Raw genomic sequence first — 537 nt, 5'->3', positions numbered from 1 at the left:
TTTGTTAAACCATCCCTCGCTATGGTCTACCTAGCAGAGAATTTTATAGAGACTTTCTGAAACACACACACACACACACACACACAATTGATTAAACAAAGTCTTTATACATGTTTGTTGTGTAACTTGGGATGTTCACCTTGACCCTTTGTTCAAATATCCACAACAGGCTGTAAATGATTAGTGGGTCCTGGAGACAGAAAGTTGAGAAACACCACTGGTGAGTGAGCGAAACTGTGATCTGCACAAATCTAGATATTTCTAGTAGGTAGCAGATCCAAACTGTGTTTCTGACCATAAGCACTGCCTATGTTGGTATGGGGGTGCGGTTAGGGGTAAAGTAATTCTCCTACATCTGCCTGTCTCAGCTGGAAAACTCTCCCATCAGTCTCCTTTTCGGATTATGACATTGAAACTCCTCAGTAGAATGCAACTGCATTATCTGAGGGAGGTAACATGTTATAAACAGTTAACATCATAAACGGAGCTGACTTCAGATAGGATAGAATGATTAAGAGGCTGTCTCTTTGAAGTCGG

The sequence above is a fragment of the Galeopterus variegatus genome, unplaced genomic scaffold (genome assembly GCF_000696425.1).
Source record: "Galeopterus variegatus unplaced genomic scaffold, G_variegatus-3.0.2 Scaffold2709, whole genome shotgun sequence".
NCBI lineage: Eukaryota > Metazoa > Chordata > Mammalia > Dermoptera > Cynocephalidae > Galeopterus > Galeopterus variegatus.
The sequence above is the reverse complement of the archived record's forward strand: the minus strand, read 5'-3'. Positions refer to the sequence as shown.